A 27,464-nucleotide genomic window follows, 5' to 3' on the forward strand; every position below is an offset into this window, starting at 1 on the left:
GTTCCAAATAAGCCCACCGCTTATATTAATCTATTTTAATTAATTTCCAAATGTTCAAAACGTACATTTATGTAAAATTAGATTATATGAATCTCCCCTAAAGTTATTAAAATAAACAGATCATTACTATTCATCATGAAAGTAGCACGATTGGGTTGTCCAATCGTATTCACAAATATCTATGTGGACTTAGGCTTTTGTTCTTGCCAACCAGTACACACCTGAATGAACAAATCAACTAATCATAGACTTCAATCAAGACATGATTAGGTAAATCAGGTGTGTTATTGCTTGGTTATAAAAAAAAAAGCTGCACCCACATTGGCCCTCCGTGGATAAAAGGTCATGCACAAAGACCATAACACACGCAAGTTTCAATGAATTATCTGATACCTGAGTCACATTTGCTGTACTGCTATTCTTGTTAATTAGTTCAACTTGTCTTCCTAAAGCCTAGCTAACAGTTTCAAATCTCCCTCTCTACTGTTGTATTATAAAAGGTACAGGTGGTGGACCAAAAAACAGAATGAAAGACAACAGGACAATGCCCCCACCCATAAGTGCATGAGTAGTTTCCCAATAGTCATCTTCTTTTCCCTCATTTGTTTGCATTTTTCTATCCCAGATATCCCTCAACCCTGATCTTATTCATCTCTCCGCATCAACGACTTCCTGTACACTCCAAACGTCTTGGAGAGTGTACAGAGATTTTTAATTGTTCTGAATGTTTCTAATCTTGGTAAAGGCACCACGGCTAGATGTATAATATGCAAAACTATTTATAATCATGATCATTGAATATTAGGGATATCAACACACTATCCCCATGTGTTTCAATGTAAACCAGGCTTAATAGAAGCATACTGGGATTAATTGGAACAACAGTGATTTATGGTGAAAAATAAAGAATAGCATAGTCTACTCATAAAATATTTGGAAACCAATGGTTTGGGTTATAAATATACACTAAAGACCACAATGTTATGTAAAGTTAGTATTGATCATATTCAACAATATTTCTTTATTGCCATTTCCATTCTGTATAGAGGTAGTGCTTTTTGTGCCACTGAACACTTTAAGCCCACGCAAAGTGCAAGGTAAATTTAACAGTACAATAAGACCAAATGCATTTAAAAATGTAAGCTGTGAATGACTGAAATCTATTTCCTTGTTATAGTTGACCAAGTTATGTTGCTACTGTGAGACTGACATGCAGGCATGACTGCTACCATGAAAAACCCATCTCTTCATTTGGTAAGAAATAGTCATTAATGGCCATGAAATATGCTATCATGTGCATATATCATTACAATAATATCTTAATTTTACATAAAGTATGATCACTTATCTGAGAATGTACAAACGATATCTGGAAAATATGTTTATCTGAGGGTCGCCTCAACACCAACGTTTTTCTGCAGCTTTGAAACTGTCAATAACTTAAAAACAATACATCTGATTGGCTTAGAATAAAAACTATTATGGATATAACAACCAGATGAATTGACTGAAACATTAAAAACAGCAGAAAATGTTTATATATATATTTGAATCCAACAATGGAAGTGGGCTTAATGGGTTATGTGGGCTTAATAGGTCTGCTTACCCTAGCCCTAGATAGAGAACTGCTTGCAAAGTATTCTCACATACTTTAGCATATAATGTCCCCCTCTTCAACAATAGGGATTCAGTTTTGCAGATGGGCTATTATACACTATATATACACAAAAGTATGTGGACACCCCTTCAAATTAGTGGATTCGGCTATTTCAGCCACACTCTTTGCAGACAGGTGTATAAAATCGAGTACACAGCCATGCAATCTCCATAGACAAACTTTGGCAGTAGAATGGCCTTACTGAAGAGCTCAGTGACTTTCAACGTGGACCCGCCATAGGATGCCACCTTTCCAACAAGTTAGTTCGTCAAATTTCTGCCCTGCTAGAGCTGCACCGGTCAACTGTAAGTGCTGTTATTGTGAAGTGGAAATGTCAAGGAGCAACAATGGCTCAGCCGCGAAGTGGCAGGCCACACAAGCTCACAGAACGGGACTGCCGAGTGCTGAAGTGCGTAGCACGTAAAATCTACTGTCCTCGGTTGCAACACTCACTACCAAGTTCCAAACTGCCTCTGGATGCAACGTCAGCACGAGAACTGTTAGTCGGGAGCTTCATGAAATGGGTTTCCATGGCCGAGCAGCCGTACACAATCCTAAAATCACCATGCGCAATACCAAGCGTCGGCTGGAGTGGTGTAAAGCTCACCGCCATTGGACTCTGGAGCAGTGGAAACGTGTTCTCTGGAGTGATGAATCACGCTTCACCATCTGGCAGTCCAATGGACGAATCTGGGTTTGGTGGATGCCAGGAGAACGCTACCTGCCCCAATGCAGTGTCAACTGTAAAGTTTGGGGGAGGAGAAATAATGGTCTGTGGCTGTTTTTCATGGTTCGGGCTAGGTCCCTTAGTTCCAGTGAAGGGAAATCTTAATGCTACAGCATACAATGACATTCTAGACGATTCTGTGCTTCCACTTTGTGGCAACAGGTCAGGGAAGGCCCTTTCCCGTTTCAGCATTACAATGCCCCCGTGCACAAAGCAAGGTCCATACAGAAATGGTTTGTCGAGATCGGTGTGGAAGAACTTGACTGGCCTGCTCAGAGCCCTAACCTCAACCCCATCGAACACCTTTGGGATGAATTGGAACGCCGACTGCGAGCCAGGCCTAATCGCCCAACATCAGTGCCCGACCTCACTAATGCTTGTGGCTGAATGGAAGCAAGTCCCTGCAGCAATGTTCCAACATCTAGCGGAAAGCCTTCCCAGAAGAGTGGAGGCTGTTATAGCAGCAAAGGGGGGTCCACATCCTTTTGGTCATGTAGTGGATTTATTTACTTTACATTTACTTCTTAGAATTTAAAGTGAGTTTTAGTAACGTCTACATACTCACATCTTCCGGAGAGATGGGCATTTTCAGGTTCTCAATCAATATATACTTTCCCACCCTTTTTCATCACTCAAAAGAAAGTGGTATGGGAGAATACTGGGTACAACATAAATTAAATTGGATAAATTAAATTAAATAGCTCCATGTACCATATTCTGGAAAAAAGTGAAAGCATAATCAGTTTCTGCCGTCGATTCTCCAAGCCTCTATTATTCTATGAAAACAAGAAAGAGATGGAGAAACCACCGACACAATTTCAAAGTAAATATGCACAGCAGTAGAAGCCTCTTCTCCTGTTTTACAGAGGTTCCACTTGCTACCAAAACAATATATTCAGACACAAAGAGAAGAAGGATCAGGCAAACAATACCAGGGAGAAGGCAGTCATTCTTCAGAGGCTTGTGTTTATCATGAAATAATACATATTGTAAAAAACTTGATTGATGTTTTATTAATCAACGTCTCGTTCTGAGAGTCCTCACCTGGAACACAAAGCTAATAGAGTCGCTCTTCAGACGACACGGATCTCCTCTGTTGTGAATCATCTCTCACATAACCGTTAAGGACTTTTCCTTTAACTAGCGCCACTTGACAGTTCTTTTGTTGTTACGGTCTTAAAAAATATGATATCAAATATGACATTGGCTTCTGTTACAATAACACTTGAGAATAAAACGAACAGCTAGGCCTAATCCTAGAGAAACAGCAGTCTGGTTAGCATGGGGAACATGTTGCTAATCATGCAGGATGCAAATCCATATAGCCTATACGTGCTAGTGCTAATTAGCAGTGGAGAAAGCTCAGTAGAGAAACGGTTGTGTGACCACCGCACCGCTAAAAGCTTTTCCTCCTAGGTTCCCCTGTGGCTAGCTACAGGGCTACCTGGCCCGATCATTGGGTGGATATGGTGGTGTGCTGATTCTAGTCTCACTCCCCTGTGGGGCTAGCTGCTAGTAATAATGCAGGTAATCCATACAGCCCCGGGGTCTGACAGCAAGGATCCTGGTGTTAGGGATTTTGTTACTGTGAGCGCTGCTTATACTGTGACTGAAGAACATTTTTTTAAATATTAAATTATTAAAAATGTTAATAAACTAACTGGTTTGAGACCACAAAATCAACCAAAATAGCACTGCTTATACTGTGATTGAAGAACATTTTTAAAAATATTAAATTATTTTAAAATGTAAGTTCATTATAATTTCTACACACTTTCTACCTGGTTTAAGTCATTTAAGTTCAGACCAGAGTATTTTTTCAATTTAAAACAAATATAAATAAAAACTCAGACAGTCGTGACCTACCAGTTGAGAATCGCTGATCTAAAGGATAAAAAGAGTGTTCAACTAGAGGTATGTGATGGAACACACCAAAACGTCACTGAAAAAATTAGGTAAGCTCAGGAATACCATCTACCCTATGGCAAACCAATGCATTTCGGCAGTGGGACTTATTCATGGGACTTTGCTGCTCTGTTCACCACTCCCTAGTGAGATTTCTCCCAGTCAGAGATTGAAGCAACCCTTTTCCACTTGAAAGTCTTATTAATACACAATACCAGTCAAAAGTTTGGACACCTACTCATTCCAGGTTTTTAATTTATTTTGACAATTTTCTACATTGTAGAATAAAAGTGAAGACATCAAAACTATGAAATAACACATATGGAATCAAGTAGTAACCAAAAAAAAGTGCTAAACAAATCAAAATACATTTTATATTTGAGATTCTTCAAATAGCCACCCTTTGCCTTGATGACAGCTTTGCTCACTCTTGGCAGTCTGATATGGCTTTTTCTTTGCAACTCTGCCTACAAGGTCAGCATCCCGGAATCGCCTCTTCACTGTTGACGTAGAGACTGGTGTTTTGCGGGTACTATTTAATGAAGCTGCCAGTTGAGGACCTGTGAGGCGCCTGTTTCTCAAACTAGACACTCATGTATTTGTCCTCTTGCTCAGTTGTGCACCAGGGCCTCCCACTCCTCTTTCTATTCTGGTCAGAGCCAGTTTGCGCTGTTCTGTGAAGGGAGTAGTACACAGCGTTGTACAAGATCTTCAGTTTCTTGGCAATTTCTCGCATGAAATAGCCTTCATTTCTCAGAACAAGAATAGACTGGACGAGTTTCAGAAGAAAGTTATTTGTTTCTGGCCATTTTGAGCCTGTAATCGAACCCACAACTGCTGATGCTCCAGATACTCAACTAGTCTCAAGAAGGCCAGTTTTATTGCTTCTTTAATCAGCACAACAGTTTTCAGCTGTGCTAACATAATTGCAAAAGGGTTTTCTAATGATCACTTAGCCTTTTAAAATGATAAACTTAGATAAGCAAACACAACGTGCCATTGGAACACAGGACTGATGGTTGCTGATAATGGGCCTCTGTACGCCTATGTAGATATTCCATAAAACAATCAGCCGTTTCCAGCTACAATAGCCATTTACAACATTAACAATGTCTACACTGTATTTCTGATCAATTTGATGTTATTTTATGGACAAAAAAATTGCTTTCTTTCGAAAACAAGGACATTTCTAAGTGACCCCAAACTTTTGAACGATAGTGTATATATGTATGTATATATTTATATATATATTTTTGGGGGGGAAGAGCGTTCCTCATTCCCTTCCACTCCCTGTCTGTCAGAGAGGAGATGATGAGTGAGGCAGGGCCTGAGACTCGAGGATTAGCTTGAAGACTCTCTTCTGTAGCCGGCAGGTAATGCGTTCTGGCACCTACATGACTCACTCACCTGTCCGTGTGGTTGGCTTCACTGATAAGGAGAGAAGGGACAGTTTTCCCTTGTGCTCCCTCCGTCCCCTCACTTTCCTGCCCCTATTGTGGTGGAGTTAATGGGTGATGGTAGAGGAGGGGAGTTTGGACAGAGTTATGGCAATGACTGATGACTCAGAGCTGAGTAAAAGAAAGATAGGGACTTAAAAGTACATTTACTACAATTTACTCATTCTACAGCCAACACTAGTGATGGCAAACGTCTCTCTACTAAAGTATGATCAGAGGAATGAAGCTTTATACATTGAGGACCTCAGTGATAGTAGACAGAACCTCAGGTCTAACACACTGAAACTTTGGTGACATCATCAAATCAAATCACATTTTATTAGTCACATACACGTGTTTAGAAGATGTTATTGCGGTTGTAGCGAAACGCTTGTGCTTCTAGCTCCGACAGTGCAGTAATATCCAACAAGTAATATCTAACAATTTCACAACCTATACCCAATACACACAAATCTAAGTAAGGAATGGAATTAAGAATATATACATATTTGGACGAGCAATGACAGAGCGGCATGGACTAAGATACAGTAGAACATTATATAATACAGTATATACATATGAGATGAGTAATGCAAGATATGTAAACATTATTAAAGTGACTAGTGTTCCATTTCTTAAAGTGGCCAGTGATTTCTATAGGCAGCAGCAGCCTCTAATGTGCTAGTGATGGCTATTTACTAGTCTGATGGCCTTGAGATAGAAGCTGTTTTTCAGTCTCTCGGTCTCAGCTTTCATGCACCTGTACTGACCTCGCCTTCTGGATTATAGCGGGGTGAACAGGCAGTGGCTCGGGTGGTTGATGTCCTTGATGATCTTTTTGGTCTTCCTGTGACATCGGGTGCTGTAGGTGTCCTGGAGGGTGGGTAGTTTGCACACGGTAATGCGTTCGGCAGACCGCACCACCCTCTGGAGAGCCCTGCAGTTGCGGGTGGTGCAGTTGCCGTACCAGGCGGTGATACAGCCCGACAGATTGTGAGGGTTTTAGGTGCCAAGCCAAATTTCTTCAGCCTCCTGAGGTTGAAGAGGCTCTGATGCACCTTCTTCACCACGCTGTATGCGTGGTTGGACCATTTCAGTTTGTCAGTGATGTGTACGCCAAGGAACATGAAGCTTTCCACCTTCTCCACTGCGGTTCCATCGATGTGGATAGGGGGGTGCACCCTCTGCTGTTTCCTGAAGTCCATGATCATCTTCTTTGTTTTGTTGACGTTGAGTGAGAGGTTATTTTCCTGGCACCATACTCCCAAAGCCCTCAGCTCCTCCCTGTAGGCTGTCTCGTCATTGTTGGTAAACAAGCATACTACTGTTGTGTCGTCTGCAAACATGATGATTGAGTTGGAGGCGTGCTTGGCCACGCAGTCATGGGTGAACAGGGAGTACAGAAGGGGGCTGAGCACGCACCCTTGTGGGGCCCCAGTGTTGAGGATCAGCGAAGTGGAGGTCTTGTTTCCTACCTTCACCACCTGGGGGCGGCCCGTTAGGAAGTCCAGTACCCAGTTGCACAGGGCGGGGTTCAGACCCAGGGCCTCAAGCTTAATGATGAGCTTGGAGGGTACTATGGTGTTGAATGCTGAGCTATAGTCAATGAACAGCATTCTTACATAGGTATTCCTCTTGTCCAGATGGGAGAGAGCAGTGTGCAGTGTGATGGCGATTGCATCGTCTGTGTATCTATTGGGGCGGTAAGCAAATTGAAGTGGGTCTATGGTGACAGGTAAGGTAGAGGTGATATGTTCCTTGACTAGTCTCTCAAAGCACTTCATGATGGCAGAGGTGAGTGCTACGGGGCGATAGTCATTTAGTTCAGTTACTTTGCTTTCTTGGGTACAGGAACAATGGTGGCCATCTTGAAGCATGTGGGGACAGCAGACTGGGATAGGGAGAGATTGAATATGTCCGTAAACACACCAGCCAGCTGGTCTGCACATGCTCTGAGGACGCGGCTAGGGATGCTGTCTGGGCCGGCAGCCTTGCGGGAGTTAACATGCTTTAATGTCTTACTCAAGTCGGCCATGGAGAAGGAGAGCCCACAGTCCTTAGCAGTGGGCCGCGTCGGTGGCACTGTGTTAACCTCAAAGCGGGCGAAGAAGGTGTTTAGCTTGTCCGGAAGCAAGACGTCAGTGTCGGCGACGTGGCTGGTTTTCCTTTTGTAGTCCGTGATTGTCTGTAGACCGTGCCACATACGTCTCGTGTCTGAGCCGTTGAATTGCGACTCCACTTTACCTCTATACTGATGTTTTGCCTGTTTAAATTGACTTGCGGAGTGAATAGCTACACTGTTTGTATTCGGCCATATTCCCAGTCACCTTGCCATGGTTAAATGCGGTAGTTCACGCTTTCAGTTTTGCGCGAATGCTGCCATCTATCCACGGTTTCTGGTTTGGGTAGGTATTAATAGTCACAGAGGGCACAACATATCCTATAGACTTCCTGATAAACTCAGTCACTGTTTCAGTATATTCATCTAAATTATTTTCGCAAGCTACCTGGAACATATCTCAGTCCGCGTGATCAAAACAATCTTGAAGCGTGGATTCCGATTGGTCAGACCAGCGGTGAGTAGTCTTTAGCACGGGTACTTCCTGTTTGAGTTTCTGCCTATAGGAAGGGAGGAGCAAAATGAAGTCGTGGTCAGATTTGCTGAAAGGAGGGCGGGGGAGGGCCTTATAAGCATCCCGGAAGTTTGAATAGCAATGGTCGAGAATTTTTGCAGCCCGAGTACAACAGTCGATATGTTGATAGAACTTCGGCAGCCTAGTCCACAAATTTGCTTTGTTAAAAACCCCAGCTACAATAAATGCAGCCTCAGGATATGTGGTTTCCAGTTTGCATAAAGTCCAGTGAAGTTCTTTGATGGCCGTCGTGGTATCGGCTTGAGGGGGGATATACACGGCCGTGACTATAACCAAATAAAATTATCTTGGGAGATAATATGGTCGGCATTTGATTGTGAGGTATTCTAGGTCGGGTGAACAAAAGGACTTGAGTTCCTGTATGTTACTACAATTACGAAATCATGAAACACACACCTCCGCCCTTCTGCTTCCCAGAGAGATATTTATTTATGTCTGTGCGATGAACTGAGAACCCATCTGGCTGGACCGATTTTGACAGAATATCCTGAGAGAGCCATGTTTCTGTGAAACAAGGTATGTTACAGGCCCTGATGTCCCTCCGGAAAGAAATCCTTGCCCTGAGCTCGTCGACTTTGTTATCCAAAGACTGAACATTAGTGAGTAATATACTTGGAAGCGGTGGGTGGTGTGCGCGCCTCCGAAGTCGAACCAGCAGGCCACTCCGAGTGCCTCTCCTCCACCGGCGATGTTTTGGGTCAACCTCTGGGATCAGTTCAATTGCCCTTGGGAGAGCAAACGGGAAAGTCGTATTCCTGGTCGTAATGCTGGTAGTTCTGGTGAGTTACCGCCGCTCTGATATCCAATAGTTTTTCCCGGCTGTATGTAATGATACAAAACACTTTCTGAGCTAATAATGTAAAAAATAATACATAAACAAACAAAATACCATCTTCGTCGGCGCCAGTGTAATATACAGAGGGCTTGGTGACATTGAAACTTTGGTCCGTAGTGAGACACACTTTGGTGATAAGTGAGAGGAATGAAAGGAAACTGCAGTTTTAGGGACAAGACACTAAAGCTTTCATGACAATTTGACTGACTAAAGCTTTAACAGTAAAAGCAGTAAAGACATCCACAACAGAGGTATTTTCAACATGTATGCTTGAGCCATGAAAACACTTAAAACCACACAAATGACTGTGTGGTAAAAGAAGAAGACAGAAGAAGTATCCTGCACTTGGTAATAATGGCCCATTCATTTCTTCTAAAGAGGGTAATGTGTTAAGTGTCAAAACAAATAGGGCTTTGTATGAACACCAGGTCATATGAGGGAATTAATAGCATATGTAGGCCTAGATCTGTTTGTTTTCTTTGTCTAGGTGTAAACAGCTAGATTTATTTCTGTATAACGTAACCCATGGCCTCTGGTGAGATTATAGAGACAAAACTCATCAGCTCTTGCCTCATATGCAGATGACTAAATGATCCAACACTGAGTAAAATGGCCTGTTTCCGAGTCTGTACATGTAAGTCCGAATATCTTTAATAATAAGAAGTAGAAGCTCAGTATTGAGAAGTCCGAATAATAACAGAGCTTGACCAGTCTTGATTAGTCGGCGCCGGAAGGTCATGGATCGTTACACATGCTAATAGCCCCTAACACCTCGTCTATTGTCCTCATATCACACTCAGTTCAGCTCAGCAGGAAACCTACTCCAAACATCTACTTAGTAGGCCTATAACCTAGTTCAAACATTTAAAAAATGTCTTATTAAGAATGATAGACTATAAAGTTAATGTAGTCTATATTCATACAATCATCAATTAAAGATCCAATATCAAATCATACTTCAATTCAAACTTTATTTGAAGTGCATTTAAAATAGCAACACACTTCAAACAATCAACAAAAAACAAAACAAGCACAGCAATAAAAGAGATCAAATGTTATCAAATAACATAAAACACGAAAGGTGTCGTTGATTAAAGGCCAAGCTAAAAAGACTGGTTGACAAATGTGGCCGGTGAGGTTTGCATGCTAAGCTGAATATTTCTTAGTATTCCATCCATCCAGCACACCAATATTCTTCCAGATGGTAAATACGTGTTTTTCTGTCCCCAGTAAAATATTATGCATAGGGTCCACTACAGCCATGTCTATGGACATGAAATATGGCCATTTAAATAGCTCAGAGAATATGGCCCCAGTTTTCTTCTCTGCCTTGGTTTTCGCCTGTGTCCAGATAGGCTACTCCTTGCATTTTGTGAACTTCATTCTGATGTTGCAGTACATGTTTGTCCTTCCAGTGCATGATGGAGTGATCTGCTTTTTCAACCCATTTCCATGGAAATGTCTGTAGGCATTTGTTGCAACCTGAGCTTGACGTGGATCTGTGTTGTTGAACAGATAAAACGTTTGTGGTGAAATCCCAAGTAGGCTACATGAAAGTTAAAAACATCAAGTTTCTAATAGAGTGAAAATAAACAGGGGCCTGAAAGGCTCGGCAATAATGTAGCCAACTTTATAAATTGTTATGATATATTACCGATGTACTACAAAGGAGAGACTAACAAATCTGTAATAATAAACACACAAGTACCATGTTCATCCTGCCAAAATAACTCCTGCCTGGGTCTGTTCTTGTTGCAATGACAATTCTTCTGGAAAAGTGGCTGTGTCTTGCCGTTCAACTGTCCATTGATGAGTGAATTTCATGCAAATGTTGTAGTGAACCTGATCATGTTACATGGATTTTAGTTGTATGAGTAAAAATTGCACGATGCTGTTTTGACTAAAACAACCTAATGTTAACTGGCAAGCAAAGTTAGCGAGCTAGCTACCAAAGCATAGTTGGCTAACGTTAGCTAGCTACCCAACGTTGGTAGCTAGCTAGCTAGTGGAGTGGGTTGAGAGTTTCAAGTTCCTTGGTGTCCACATCACCAACAAACTATCATGGTCCAAACACACCAAGACTGTTGTGAAGGGGGCATGACAACACCTTTTCCCCCAAAGGAGACTGAAAATAATTGGCATGGGTCCCCAGATCCTCAAAACTTTCTACAGCTACACCATCGAGAGCATCCTGACCGGTTGCATCACCACCTGGTATGGTTACTGCTCGGCATCCGACCGTAAGGCGCTACAGAGGGTAGTGCGTACGGCCCAGTACATCACTGGGGCCAAGCTCCTGCCATCCAGGACCTATATACTAGGCGGTGTCAGAGGAAGGCCCAAAAAATTTGTCAAAGACTCCAGTCAACCAAGTCATAGACTGTTCTCTCTATTACCGCACGGCAAGCGGTACCGGAGCGTCAAGTCTAGGTCCAAAAGGCTCCTTAACAGATTCTATCCCCAATCTATAAGACTACTGAACAATTAATAAAATGGCCACCAGGACTATTTACATTGACTCCCCCTTGTTTTTACACTGCTGCTACTCGCTGTTTATTATATATGCATAGTCACTTTATCCCTACCTACAAGTACAAACAACTTTGACTAACCTGTACCCCTGCACATTGACTCGGTACCCCAGGTATTTAGCCTCGTTGTTGATATTTTATTGTTTATTTATTTTATTTTTAACTTTAGATAATTTAGTAAATATTTGCTCTATTTCTTGAACTGCATTGTTGGTTAAGGGCTTGTAAGTAAGCATTTTATGGTCTACATCTGTTGTATTCGGCGCATGTCACAAATACAATTTCATTTGATTTGATTTAGTAAAATACAGCAAAGGAGACAAGCGGCTATAGACTGTTTTTTTTTCTTCCATTTCTACAATTAGGTAGTTTGTGGTACCCACTGGCCCGCCAGGAGTCTCTTCGTGCGAGGGAATGATGCATCACCAAACGATGGCATGGATTTCCAACACCACATGGCCAGGCTGAATCAGATGCTGGACTACAACACGGTGGCTTGATATGAACCAAAGGCTGACACGAGTAGCTCAACTATTCCAACAGCAGCAGCAGCTAGAGCAGAGCACCGGAACAGGCGTTCGTCGAGCAAGACAGAATGAGCTATCCGTAAGCTCAATGCTTTGCTACTTTTACAACTTGCACAATGGTAGTACCTAATGTTGACTATTTTAATCCTGTTCATTTGCTAATGATGGTATTTTCTGTTTTAATGAACCAGTACCTGAGCTTGAGGAGACAATGAATAGGATGCTCTCCTCTGACGCCCTGGATCCTTCAATTCAAAGTCCCATTAACCAGCTCTGCAAACGTTAATGTCAAAATACGTTCTGTACTCACCAAAATATGGAGTTTCGCAGAGCACCTATCGTCATTACTGCCGTTACGCACGGTACGTACTTCCAAAAAAGGTCTACATTTCTGGATACTGCACTGCTGCTGGATCAGCGGACCGGTGCGTGGCAGTAATGAGTCATTTTATTTGAGGTGCTGAAGGTGGATTTGGCGCATGCTCACTTGGTCAAAAACAATAGATACTTTGTATTTAGACCTTGTTTTAAAAGTACATCATGTGCATACTGGCAGTAATGATGATAGTTGCTCTGAAAAACTCCTTAGTTTGGTGAGTACCGAACATATTTTGGCATTATAACGTTTGCAGACCTGGTTAAAGGGACATTTCAAAAATGTTTTAATTCATATTCATCATCTTCAGCACCAAACCAACATCAACATACACTATATATACAAAAGTATGTGGACACCCCTTCAAATTAGTGGATTCGGCTATTTCAGCCACACCCGTTGCTGACAGGTGTATAAAGTCGAGCACACAGCCATGTAATCTCCATAGACAAACATTGGCAGTAGAATGGCCTTACTGAAGAGCTCAGTGACTTTCAACGTGGACCTGTCATAGAATGCCACCTTTCCAACAAGTCAGTTCGTCAAATTTCTGCCCTGCTAGAGCTGCCCCGGTCAACTGTAAATGCTGTTATTGTGAAGTGGAAACATCTAGGAGCAACAACGGCTCAGCCGCGAAGTGGTAGGCCACTCAAGCTCACAGAACGGGACCGCCGAGTGCTGAAGCCCTTGAAGAATTTTGAAAAGAATAATGGGCAAATGTTTCACAATCCAGGTGTGGAAAGCAATGGTAAGATGTGAGTGTCAGGATAACTACATGGTATGTCTCAGGATGGACACATTGGCATTCTGGACCTCTAGTTTCCACCGAGTGTTGTTAACATCCCATGGTTCCCCTTATCCAACAGTCGGTGTAGAAACCAGCTTTTGAGTGCTCAGAGATAAAACACCTAAGTTCTTCCGACTGGCATGGAAGTGTCTAGTCTTCAGAGGTGTAAGGATAATTAGGAGTCTGAAACTAGGGTATTTGGAGCAGTGCAAGCACCAGATATATAACAGTAACCTGAGCATGTTCTTGCCGGATGAGAGCTTTACGAGCTGGATGGGAATCTGTGGCTTTCCGAACTCAACATTGTGTGTGAAAAAAAAGCACCTGACCTTTGGCTGTACCCTCTGTGAATATTTTACGACCGGCGCTCATATTTGATGGGTGAATCTGTCAGTGGGGGAGACAGCTGCAGACGTTTGAATATTTAAACAGAGGAAACTGTCCGACTGGGTTTCAGCAGACAAAATGTTGCAGAGACAGAACCATGCAGGGACGGGCAAGAAGCCCTGGCTTTCGGGAGAAGGAAGAGGTGGCAGGGGCGCAGGCATCGCGTGATGCTGTGCTGCTTAATCTGATGTTTCTAAGGAGCACTCAAGCCTCACAGGCAGTGGTGGTGCTGACACAGTGTGTCCTTTAACCAGGAAGAAGCTTTGGAATGGGGAGTCGCAAAATGGAGCTTTATTCCCCACTATTACCCCTCTGAATCAGTGAAAATAATTTCCCCATAAAATGTCCCTAATCTGCATTGACTTCTATCCAGCATTACTGGAGATTGAGTTGAATAGAGTAGCTGGAGCAGGATATTCTGAGAGTGGTGGCAGTTTGCTCATCCCTGTTGGTGTTAGAGATACAAACAGTAATATATCTATTGAACATATGTTATGATCTCCATGGAAACAGCGAGGAAACTCTAAAATCATAATACAGATGGCGTTAATGAAAATATATCAACACTTCGGGTGTGTCAATCCACTTACGACAATGCACCACAAAACCGTGCACGTGTGCTAAATCCATTGTGATCACTTCGAGACTAGTGTCCCGATGTGGCCTGCCCATCAGACAGGCAATAGTCCTAGTTGGGAAGATACACTGAAATAAGTCAGACATAAACGCAGACATAATGCATGTTAGCCAAATCCATGTGGACCCGTTTTAATCCAATTAGAGGGAGAACAGCCAGTGGAATGGAGCCATGGTAAACGCTCACATCCATCATGCTTGGACAGACACAGACGCTTGCAATAGGAAACAACCATGAACAGACAGGAACTCCAGGAGGGGCCGGGGGAATTGGCCATAAAGTCTGCACAGCATATAACCACCGAGTTGCACTTATGGGAAGAAAGAATGGGAAAAGGCTGGCCCTGAGATTATGTGAAACTACCTTGAAAGATCAGCTTGGCATCTGGCTTTATTCCTAGATAACAATTTAGGATTTCCTGGAAGCATCACGAAAAGAGGCAAAACCTTCTTCACACCTGATATAGGCTACAGGCATCAGGCAATGGTACATTTTCATTAGAGACCTGTTTCTATGATAGACACAAGTTAAAAACATCCACTGAATACTTAGCTAGTTTACATGTCTGGTTGCTTTCTTAAGCAAGCCTAAAACTGTGAAGTGAAGAAATACTGATTCACTACACAGACCCTTCCCAAGGCCAATGAGTCACTGCTGGGAGAAGCTGAATAAGGACAGATTGCCAGTTTTCAGGGGCTGGGAAAAACAGCCGGAGAAAGAGTCCAGTGTGGTACAACAAGACACCAGGCCTATATTCGGGGAGTAAACCCTCACCATGAATCACCAAACTTAAGCTGAGCTCACAACAGTCTGTTGTTTTTATATTTCATGCTCTGTCACGGCTCAGCTAGGCTTGCCTAACCTCGTTAGACTCATGGAGAAGTGTGTGTGTGTGTGTGTGTGGGGTGAGAGTGTGTGTGAGTGTGAGAGAAAGGGCGGGGGTAACGCTCTGAGCATCGTTGCACGTCGCTCCTAAAAGACGGTGTCGTCAGAGGATCTGCGTGCGAGTGCATTGTGTGTGTAAGCATACCCACGCCGCTACCAAAAGCAGTGTTATGAGATGTTGTGCGTGTGGTGAGATCTGCATGCGTGCATGTGTTTATTATGAGCTCAGCTGACTGAGGCTGGAGTCTGATTGGTGATGGAGACAGAGGCTTGTTGCTATGGGGATGCACATGAACACAGCGGAAGAGGGTCTCCCAAAACAATAAAGGAGGTCAGTGTATGATGATGGAAACCGATACAGACAGAGGAAACTACACTTCTTATCATTACTCATATATATATATAATATAGGCCTACTAATAATAAAAAGACAGGCACTTCCTTCAGCCCTAGCAGGCACAACCTACCTTATGCACAGTTAAACCTGAACCCTACAAGACCTCTCCAAGAGATACTACAGTTTGACTGTGAACTGAGGGGCAATTGCAGAGTACGTATTGACAAGCACAGACAATGGTAGAAAGAGATGAAAGAGATAGAGGCGGCCCACGCTGAATAAACAATGACATCCATTGTAAGGATATTCGACAGGCTTTCGGAAAATCAATAACTAACAATTGGACTTGATGCCTGTAGTGACTCAGCAATAACCTCAATACATCGAAGGAGGAAGCCGATAGCAGCTCCACTGTTCTCCTTCCCGGAGAACTGACATACAAACCTATTTCACACCTATAACGCTTCGCCCGGTTTCACATTCACTTCCTTCTCGGAAAATGACCCCCCCCCCACCACCTCCCAAGCTAACGAAATGGGACTCTGCCATCTGTGCAGCGGCGGCCATCTGTTAGTGGACAGCACATTGACAGACGTCAAACAACAGAGCCCGGTGTAGCACGTGTTCTCAAACGAAGACGATGGCACGGATTCAAAAGTCTTCTGGTCTGCGAGCCCTCCAAAGTATTTGCCATGATACAAGCTCCCAAATCAACCCAGCAAGAGAGTTTGTGCCTGGGTCGCTCATGCCTGGGTCACTCCATTGGTGCAATCAACTTGGTACACCAATCGGCGCATAGAGCTGTAGAAGGAGGTATTAAGAGGTGGGATTGGAGTTTGGATATGATATTAGATATCAAAATGGAACTATGTTTAGATCAAATTTGGAACAATAGTTTTGATTTAATAATAATTTTCACAGATTTAATGATACTGTAATATTGTCAGTGCATGTAATGCAATTTCATTGAAAAGGCTTGAATATGACATAACAGTCTACAGTAAATCTTGTCTAGGGCAGGGCAGGTGTCCGATTTAAAGTGGATCTGAGAGCTCTGAGAATTGCCACACTAAAAATGACAAAACACCCTTAGGATACCACTCAAATAAAACACAACACCTATCACAATATTGCGATCTGCACAACAAAGCCATCTGTCCTTTATGCTCACTCTAACTGCTCCCAGTGACAGCAATCCCCTTGTAATACAACCCCTAGTGTTGCAGAGCATGGCCCATTTCTCTCCTCGCTGGCCATCAACAGGCCTGACCAGTCTGGCCCAGTCGCAGTGGACTGAAGTGTTGGCTCTTACCTGCGCTCTCTGTGTGGAAGTGGCGGCTGCTGCTGGCGCGTAATGAAGGTGGTGCCCCACACCGGGCTGCTGTGGCTGTTCCTAAGCCAGCCCATAGGAGGCGACAATGGGTACGGGGTGCTCCGGAACCCGTGGTCCGACTCGGTCTCCGCAGCGAGAGAGGAGGCAGAACTCCCCATCACCACGGCTACACGACTTTTTCAGTCTGCTGGGGTTCTCGCCCTTTGAACCCGCGAAGTGTGTGGGACGGGGGGTAGAGGAGTGACAGTGCCTTATGTCTCAGTCTCGGGCTTACAGTTTGAGGGTGGGGATAGGAGAAAAAGGTTGTCTAGGCCCAATGAAAACCCTGCTCATGTGTTCTTAGTCCTGCCAAACTTACAACTGGCATGATTCGAGACAACCCCTACTTAAAAAAAGGGACAGATTTCATCCTGTGAAGTGATTCCAAGTGCGCTTGAAGATGGCTATATCCAAAAAAATCAAATAGAAACGCAATAATGAGGAAATCAGGAGTATTCAAAAAAACAAGTGGAATACGACAACGACTCAAAGTCCAGATCAGGGTAGATTTCCCACTGCGAGCAGGAAGAAGTGTTCAACTGAAACTGTAATTGGTTGCCCCGAGCACTGATTCCAATTTGGCACAGAGTCTGCGGGAAAAGAACTCACACACTCCTCTCTTCTCTGAAGTGGGTACCAATTCTCTCTGTTGTAGACTTCTTAACTAACTATGTGGGCCATATTGCCTGGAGTGTCATTCAACTATACCTTCTGCCTTACTTGCAGTGTTCCTTCGTGGCATGTGCAGTCTCATACCTGGCCCAGCATGCTTGAACCCATTGTCACGCACGGACACAGGCAGTGGAAGGGGCACACACAGAGATGATGTGGTCCTCCGTCAAGCAACATCTCTGAGATAATATGGCACAGTTGAGGCACTCAACTGTTTTTTGTTGTTGTTGACAAAACAGGAATAAAAAAACATAACCAAATAGGAACTGAAAAGTGACTGGCAGAGTTCTGGGGCGTTTCTTTTATAGGGCTTGAGCCAGAATGAGTTTGTCAAATTCAGGACAAACCATGACATGGATAACAACCTAAGTTATTTTGCTATTTTCAAATACTAGGATACTTTTAATATGGCTTTAAGTAAGCTTTTAACTCAATGCATATCTGAATACACTAAAATAACACTAATTTAGTTTTGTATTCTTTTTTACTGTAATGTATATCTGAGAAGAACAGTCTCGGTCTTCTGTCTCAGACGACTTGTGCATTTGTCACCCAGAATGTGAGTGATTCTGTGTGCAGGCACTGCTGCCACACTGACTGAAGCTCTGATATGAATATCCAAGGCTCATCTTTCAAATTTTGACACTTGCCTACAGCTGCTACAACAGATTACTCAAATCACCCCGTTGCATTTGTTGGTGGCAGAAATTGAGAAAAGTTGCACTATTCACAACTGGCAACTCTGATTGAGGCAATGTCCGAATATCTAGCTACATTAAACATGAACTTTGAAATTGAACACAACCCAAAGACAACGTGTCTGCGCATAGAGCGCAGTGTAGAACACGAACAGACCAGAATGAAATTGGAATAGGCTACTGCTCTCAGTTCCAAGTGCGACAAGTGCGACCTTCTTAGCAGACTGTCCCCTTATGGTCTGCATTCCTTTGCCGGTGCGGCCCTGTTACGAACCGGGAGATGATCCCTGTTTCCGCTGTCTGGGTAGCCTATTCGGAGCTTTACTGCAGTCTGACGATCCCGTTGATGATACAGCCGGTCTGGTGGTTAATCTGTGTACAGTAGGCTTTGTGTGTGCCAACCTATCATAGCGAGTAGGTATGCCAGGGGAACTACAACGGTGCATTCCGGGTGAGGAGTCCAACGAAAGCGTGAAGTCTAATTATATGCACATGCATTTTTTTATTCCCATGAATACAAAAACTGTAGCCTGCTTGGTGCCTCTTAAGACATGAAAATATTACAATAGGCTACTTCACTTCTATTATTAAATCTCCCTTACATGAATTATCGACATAAAAAGCTAAAGTCTCTTCAAAGGCTCATAGGGACGGGTAGCCTATAACTATCAGATGAGCCACGCCAATATTGACAATGACACATATTCTGTTCATGCCAATACAGCCTTGCTTATTAAAATGTAGCTAACTACAATGTGGTAAAAGCTTTGCCTACAAATACGTGCAGAGGCATTTAACAATGTATCGAATTACCGTCGGTGCCAGAGCTGCAAAACAGGAGAATTCAGAATAATCCATGAAGGCTACAATTGATGAAATCTGCTGGTTTCCAGTGACTAACTGGTATTGAGGGAAGGGACTGATAACAGGCTATTCAAAACATGAAAATTTAACTAAACAGTCTCATCCAGAACGGATATTAAACGCAAATTCCACTCTCTTCCTCCCGGTCCATTCTCGTGCGCTCATCTCATAAGTCCGGTGTTTTATGACGCTGATCCTCGTTGACGTTGACTTCTATTAGAAGACGTCCTCGTTTCAGCCCTGTTGTCGCTTCAGAAATAAATGACTACCCGTACTGCAATGCTCTATCCTGGGTCCACTGTATATCTTTGCACCGGGGGCTGTTTTCCATTTGATTTATTCCCCCATGGGGTTTTATTCTCCCTCTCTGATAAGTGCAGTGGTCGCAGATGCAATCTCTGCCTAAAAGAGGATTACAGCGAGTCAGCAGCGTGCATGTGGATTGGGATGTTGGGCAGAGAACGCGAAGGGCTGCATTCAAGAGATCAAAACGGATAAATAAGGTCCATCAAGTGCTCCTCAGTAGTGGGACTGATACTGTAGCCTATTTGTATTGTTATAGGTAAATTACAGTAGGCTAGGCTACTTATGATTGGCGGTATACATATATATACACACATATATACATACATACATACATACACACATATATATATATATATATATATATATATATATATATATTGTGTGTGTGTGTGTGTGTGTGTGTGTGTGTGTGTGTGTGTGTGTGTGTGTGTGTGTGTAATATATATATATATATATATATATATATATATATATATATATATATATATATATATTTTTTATAAACACAGCTCTGGAAAAAATTAAGAGACCACTGCAAAATTATCAGTTTCTCTGGTTTTACTATTTATAGGTATGTGTTTGGGTAAAAATTACATTTTGGTTTTATTCTATAAACTACTGACAACATTTCTCTCTTTTTGTAGGTCACTTGATGTCATCCAACGGACGTTGAGTGACATTCGAATGAGTTGGCAGTCATCCCGGTCAGTAGAGAGTCGTTTTCGCCCTCTGCAGCTTTGTTGTCCCCAATGCTTCTTGAACTTGTTCTTATGAACCGGCGTCATTGAAATTTTAAGGATGGAAGCAACCTGACGCTCACTGTATCGCTCTGCTAGTAAAGCCAGAATTGAACCCTTCTTTTCCTCACTCAAAACTTTCCTTGTCAACTCTTTTGGAATGGTCAATAGTTATTTTTGATTAATATTACTTTTAAGGTACTATTAGCACTGTTTTTGTCATCCAGCTGGTCCTATTGCAAGAGGATAGTGATGATCACGGCAGTGGTTTTTATACTTTTCCTCGTTAAATAAGATTTGGTTCAGGTGATCACCATATCAGTACCTAATTCAGTAGAATGAGGTGTGCCTGTGTTGGAATTCAACAGACACTGGAATGGAATGGCTGTCATACATGTAGAGATGCTGATTTAAGAAACATTTGCAGTGGTCTCTTAAATTTTTTCCAGAGCTGTATATATATATATATATATATATATATACAGTGAGGGAAAAAAGTATTTGATCCCCTGCTGATTTTGTATGTTTGCCCACTGACAAAGAAATTATCAGTCTATAATTTTAATGGTAGGTTTATTTGAACAGTGAGAGACAGAATAACAACAAAAAAATCCAGAAAAACGCATGTTAAAAATGTTATAAACTGATTTGCATTTTAATGAGGGAAATAAGTATTTGACCCCCTCTCAATCAGAAAAATTTCTGGCTCCCAGGTGTCTTTTATACAGGTAACGAGCTGAGATTAGGAGCACACTCTTAAAGGGAGTGCTCCTAATCTCAGCTTGTTACCTGTATAAAAGACACCTGTCCACAGAAGCAGTCAATCAATCAGATTCCAAACTCTCCACCATGGCCAAGACCAAAGAGCTCTCCAAGGATGTCAGGGACAAGATTGTAGACCTACACAAGGCTGGAATGGGCTACAAGACCATCGCCAAGCAGCTTGGTGAGAAGGTGACAACAGTTGGTGCGATTATTCACAAATGGAAGAAACACAAAATAACTGTCAATCTCCCTCGGCCTGGGGCTCCATGCAAGATCTCACCTCGAGGAGTTGCAATGATCATGAGAACGGTGAGGAATCAGCCCAGAACCACACGGGAGGATCTTGTCAATGATCTCAAGGCAGCTGGGACCATAGTCACCAAGAAAACAATTGGTAACACACTATGCCGTGAAGGACTGAAATCCTGCAGCGCCCGCAAGGTCCTCCTGCTCAAGAAAGCACATATACAGGGCCGTCTGAAGTTTGCCAATGAACATCTGAATGATTCAGAGGAGAACTGGGTGAAATTGTTGTGGTCAGATGAGACCAATATGGAGCTCTTTGGCATCAACTCAACTCGCCGTGTTTGGAGGAGGAGGAATGCTGCCTATGACCCCAAGAACACCATCCCCACCATCAAACATGGAGGTGGAAACATTATGCTTTGGGAGTGTTTTTCTGCTAAGGGGACAGGACAACTTCACCGCATCAAAGGGACGATGGACGGGGCCATGTACCTTCAAATATTGGGTGAGAACCTCCTTCCCTCATCCAGGGCATTGAAAATGGGTCGTGGATGGCTATTCCAGCATGACAATGACCCAAAAACACGGCCAAGGCAACAAAGGAGTGGCTCAAGAAGAAGCACATTAAGGTCCTGGAGTGGCCTAGCCAGTCTCCAGACCTTAATCCCATAGAAAATCTGTGGAGGGAGCTGAAGGTTCGAGTTGCCAAATGTCAGCCTCGAAACCTTAATGACTTGGAGAAGATCTGCAAAGAGGAGTGGGACAAAATCCCTCCTGAGATGTGTGCAAACCTGGTGGCCAACTACAAGAAACGTCTGACCTCTGTGATTGCCAACAAGGGTTTTGCCACCAAGTACTAAGTCATGTTTTGCAGAGGGGTCAAATACTTATTTCCCTAATTAAAATGCAAATCAATTTATAACATTTTTGACATGCGTTCTTCTGGATTTTTTTGTTGTTATTCTGTCTCTCACTGTTCAAATAAACCTACTATTAAAAGTATAGACTGATAACTTTGTCAGTGGGCAAACGTATAAAATCAGCAGGGGATCAAATACTTTTTTCCCTCACTGTATATATACACACATACACATATATATACACATATATATATATATATATATACACAAATATATACATATATGTATACACACACACATATACATTGGGAAAGTGTGTTGTGTAGGCTATAGTTTTTGATCAACACAATTGTCAATAGTATCATGTTTTCAATTTTGTTATGTAAATGATCCAGTATTTGACTAGTCGGACCAGTTTGGGTTCTTCTTTCAACACGTGACAACAGGAAGAGGTCTTCCACAGAGGCCTACACACACACACACACACACACACACACACAGAGTTACTGTCAGCATCAGAAAGTATGGGCCAGCAGAGTCACCACTCCCTGTTCTATTAAACCAAATATATAGTATTAGGATGAGTAATGTCAGAGTCCGGAGTATATATATATATATATATTTCGTAATTCCATTATTTTACTTTTAGATTTGTGTGTATTGTTGTGAACTGTTAGATATTACTGCACTGTTGGAGCTAGGAACACAAGCATTTCAATACACCCGCAATAACATCTGCTAAATATGTGAATGCGACCAATAAAATTTGATTTGATTTGAAACTATCAAGAAAAAATTTATGTATGTATATATGTATGTACAGTACCAGTCAAAAGTTTGTACACCTACTCAAGGGTTTTTCTTTATTTTTACTATTTTCTACATTGTAGAATAATAGTGAAGACATCAAAACTATGAAATAACACATATGGAATCATGTAGTAACTAAAAAAGTGTTAAACAAATCAAAATATATTTTATATTTGAGATTCTTCAAAGTAGCCACCCTTTGCCTTGATGACAGCTTTGCACACTCTTGGCATTCTCTCAACCAGATTCACCTGGAATGCTTTTCCAACAGTCTTGAAGGAGTTCATACATATGCTGAGCACTTGTTGGCTGCTTTTCCTTCACTCTGCCGCCTGACTCATCCCAAACCATCTCAATTTGGTTGAGGCCGGGGGATTGTGGAGGCCAGGTCATCTGATGCAGCACTCCATCACTCTCCTTCTTTGTAAAATAGCCCTTACACAGCCTGGAGGTGTGTTGGGTCATTGTCCTGTTGAAAAACAAATGATAGCCCCATTAAACCCAAACCAGATTGGATGGCGTATCGCTGTAGAATGCTGTGGTAGCCATGTTGGTTAAGTGTGCCTTGAATTCTAAATAGATCACAGACAGTGTCACCAGCAAAGCATCCCCACACCATAACACCACCTCCTCCATGCTTTACGGTGGGAAATACACATGCGGAGATCATCCGTTCACCCACACCGCGTCTCACAAAGACACAGAGGTTGGAACCAATAATCTCCAATTTGGACCCCAGACCAAAGGACACATTTTCACCGGTCTAATGTCCATTCCTTGTGTTTCTTGGCCCAAGCAGGTGTCTTCTAATTATTGGTGTCCTTTAGTAATGGTTTCTTGGCAGAAATTCGACCATGAAGGCCTGATTCACACAGTCCCCTCTGAACAGTTGATGTTGAGATGTGTCTGTTACTTGAACTCTGTGAAGCATTTATTTGGGCTGCAATTTCTGAGGCTGGTAACTCTAATGAACTTATGCTCTGCAGTAGAGGTAACTCTGGGTCTTCCATTCCTGTGGCAGCCTCATGAGAGCCAGTTTCATCATAGCGCTTGATGGTTTTTGCGGCTGCACTTGAAGAAACTTTCAAAGTTCTTGAAAGGATCCGTATTGACTGACTTTCATGTCTTAAAGTAATGATGGACTGTCGTTTCTCTATGCTTATTTGAACTGTTCTTGCCAAAATATGGACTTGGTCTTTTAACAAATAGGACTATCTTCTGTATACCCCCCCTCCCTTGTCACAACACAACTGATTGGCTCAAACGCATTAAGAAGGAAAGAAATTCCACAAATTAACTTTTAAGAAGGCACACCTGTAAATTGAAATGCATTCCAGGTGACTACCTCATGAAGCTGGTTGAGAGAATGCCAAGAGTGTGCAAAGCTGTCATCAAGGCAAAGGGTGGCTATTTGAAGAACCTCAAATATAAAATGTACTTTGATTTGTTTAACACTTTTCTGGTTATTACATGATTCCATGTGTTATTTCATAGTGTTGATGTCTTCACTATTATTCTACAATGTAGAAAATAGTAAAAATAAAGAAAAACCCTTGAGTAGGTGTACAAACTTTTGACTGGTACTGTACATACATATATACATAAATGTTTTCTTCATAGTTTCAAATCAAATCAAATTTTATTGGTCGCATACACATATTTAGCAGATGTTATTGCGGGTGTATTGAAATGCTTGTGTTCCTAGCTCCAACAATGCAGTAATATCTAACAGTTCACAACAATACACACAAATCTAAAAGTAAAATAATGGAATTAAGAAATATATAATATTAGGACGAGCAATGTCGGACTCTGGAGTAATATATATATATATGTATATATATATATATACACACACACACACACACGCACCCCGGATTCCGACATTGCTCATCCTAATATTATATATTTGGTTTAATAGAACAGGGAGTGGTGACTCGGCTGGCCCATACTTTCTGATGCTGACAGTAACTCTCTCTCTGTTTGTGTGTGTGTGTGTGTGTGTGTGTGTAGGCCTCTGTGGAAGACCTCTTCCTGTTGTCACGTGTTGAAAGAAGAACCCAAACTGGTCCGACTAGTCAAATACTGGATCATTTACATAACAAAATTGAAAACATGATACTATTGACAATTGTGTTGATCAAAAACTATAGCCTACACAACACACTTTCCCAATGGCACAAATATAAACTCTGAGAACACATTGCATTGGCATTAAGTAAGCCTACAAGTCTGTTGCAAAATTACATTGACACTTAACAAATGACAAGTAGCCTACAATCGAGTAACCTTTGGTTTATCTACAGCATAGCTGAGCAGGCTTACTGATTAGAAGGAAAAAAACACACCCAGCATGATCTTTATCTCCCTCCTCCCCCCTTTACACACAGAGAACTGTAACCCTTTGTTACAATGCACCTGTTCCTGTAGACACCTGTCAGTGAGGCGGACCAGCTGGGTCTCAGACAGAGCGAGAGAAGGGACAGAGAGAGAGAGAGAGAGAGAGAGAGAGAGAGAGAGAGAGAGAGAGAGAGAGAGAGAGAGAGAGAGAGAGAGAGAGAGAGAGAGAGAGAGAGAGAGAGAGAGAGAGAGAGAGAGAGAGAGAGAGAGAGAGAGAGAGAGAGAGAGAGAGAGAGAGAGAGAGAGAGAGAGAGAGAGAGAGAGAGAGAGAGAGAGAGAGAGAGAGAGAGAGAGAGAGCGAGAGAGAGTGTGTGTGTGTGCGTTTGAGAGAGTCAGTGCCAGAGAGAAATGTTGTTCATTCAGTAGTCACAAACGAAAGCACAATCTGTCCCCACCCAGTGAGGCAAATGGCATCAATATTATTTATATTTAGTTGCCAGCATGGAATGCTGTCCTGACTGTGTAGTATAACACAAGCTTTGTCGTAAGAGTGATGTTCATGTTCCCTAAAGCGAGGAGTGCCTTTAATCCCCATCTCAACCAGAAAGTATTATGGCTACAGTGCAGTCTTTAAACATCAGTTTGAAAGTGCAAGACACTTACATATTGGGAAAGCATTACAGTAATTTATTTGACAACGTTTCTTCCATTGGCCATGTCACATTTTAGTTCCAGTTAGCATTTAGGAATGAATTATAGGCTAGTCTAGTCTACTCTTATCTATGGCATGCTAGACTAGCCATACAGGGCAGGCAGATAGACAGTCAAAACATATAATAGTTGCTCACAGCCATGAGGGTTAGCTAGAGAGCAATAGCTGGATCAACTGTCACCATGTTCCTACCGCTGCAAAATAAAACTCGCAACAAAGTTTCACAAGAAAGCAGCACGAGTTTGTCAGTTTACCTACAATGTAGCAGCATGACGCGCGACAGCGGGAGACAAGGAAGCCGGGGGACAATTGTAAACAAAGACAACCGTATACCACGAATATAGATTGACATAATCGATATTGTCACAGGTTTGCATCTATTTCTGATTCTACAATCTATGTCGAAAGGATTCTTACCTCAAAACACGTAGCTGGTGATGTAAGGTTGAGGACAAGCTGGTCCTTTCTTGATTGTCGAACGTGTTAACTTTTCTCTATTAGCCAAATGAGAAGTTCTCTCTGAAATTGCACTTTGGCGAGCGTTAGCTGCCGACTACAGTACACTGTTCAATATTACCTTCTCACTCCAGTGCATCCTTGAGCTATTTGTTTTACTAGCTCTCATTTATCTGTCATCGAGTGTAGGTTAGGTACTGAAAACAGTCATCATGTAGCCTACGTTACATCAAACACCCCAGGAAGGGAATCTCCAAGGAGCCAAAGCAAAAGAAACGTACGTTTTCTTCGTAGAGCTAAATCAGTTTCAATGTGTTTGTAGGTTCAGTATGCGTATAACTCATTCGGGAATATGGCCATAAGAACTACGTTTCCCACTGTGCTCTGCAACTCCAATAAGTAGGATCTCCGTTCTTGCGAAAAAAATCTATTGTAATTTTTTTACACAAATGTCATTAGTTGTATTTGACAACCTTTTATTAAAAAAAGACCATTGTATATTTTCTGAAGTTGTTTAATAAAGACAAATACATCAATTTAGATATAGAAAATATGGCTTTCTATTATTGTATTAAGCACATTACGCATACTGATATCACTTATTCTTGTTTTACAATTTATTTGATTTGATTCTATATACCTATTGATACAGGTAGCCTACATCTAATTTATTAAACAACAACAGTTTACACAACCTAGCAATAGGCACACAAAACATCACAAACAAACAAAAACTCACATAAACACATGTTTTACAAATACCAGTCAAATGTAGAATCTCTTAGAATGTCTTAGAATGTCTTATTCAATGCATTGTTTATTTTCCATTGTTTCTATTCCATTTATTGTATGTTATTTGGATATCACAGCGTCCCAGAAACAAAGCCAAAATAAACTGTCCCGCCTAATCTTATTATTTTGCAGACATCTGCTGTCATCTAGCGG

General features: G+C 42.1%; 1 protein-coding gene across 1 annotated transcript in view; it reads right to left on the reverse strand.

Moving 5' to 3' along the window:
- LOC121547202 (calpain-15-like) overlaps positions 1-26,768 on the reverse strand; it is a 79,883-nt gene extending 53,115 nt beyond the window's left edge. Inside the window, exon 1 of the mRNA XM_041858346.2 lies at positions 26,481-26,768. The gene's annotated coding sequence lies outside the window, so the exon portion shown is untranslated. The remainder of the gene's footprint in view (positions 1-26,480) is intronic.
- Positions 26,769-27,464: the final 696 nt, after the last annotated feature.

The sequence above is a fragment of the Coregonus clupeaformis genome, chromosome 31 (assembly GCF_020615455.1).
Source record: "Coregonus clupeaformis isolate EN_2021a chromosome 31, ASM2061545v1, whole genome shotgun sequence".
NCBI lineage: Eukaryota > Metazoa > Chordata > Actinopteri > Salmoniformes > Salmonidae > Coregonus > Coregonus clupeaformis.